Below are 347 nucleotides of genomic sequence, written 5' to 3'. Positions count from 1 at the left end.
GATTGATCCGCAATTTGACCAAAGCACTTTGGTTTTCTCTCGGGATTGATCGAACCGCATTTCTGATTAATTTACGAGGATATCGACGAGGAAGCGCACAAGGCACCCGGGGATGATTGTCGTTCCCTAACATTAAATACCTCCAGATATCGGATCATTAGGTTTACCAAACAATCATCACTAGGGTATGAACTGAGGTCTCACTACCACTCTTGTACACAAGCAATGCCAAGGCGATCCAAGAGTCATTGGCTTAATTGACCGGCGAACGCCTCGTTTTTTCATTGTGGTCCAGGGAATGGTTGGAATGAGCGAGGTTTTGCTACGGTGGGTTTCCCAAGAGCCTC

At 46.7% G+C, this 347-nt stretch overlaps 1 protein-coding gene across 1 annotated transcript in view; it reads left to right on the top strand.

Annotated features, from left to right (window-relative positions):
- LOC131886766 (uncharacterized) overlaps positions 1-347 on the top strand; it is a gene marked incomplete in the record, with an annotated part of 16,236 nt that overhangs the window by 14,945 nt on the left and 944 nt on the right.

This window comes from Tigriopus californicus, chromosome 9 (assembly GCF_007210705.1).
Source record: "Tigriopus californicus strain San Diego chromosome 9, Tcal_SD_v2.1, whole genome shotgun sequence".
Lineage (NCBI taxonomy): Eukaryota > Metazoa > Arthropoda > Copepoda > Harpacticoida > Harpacticidae > Tigriopus > Tigriopus californicus.
This window is presented reverse-complemented; position numbering and strand designations above follow the sequence as displayed.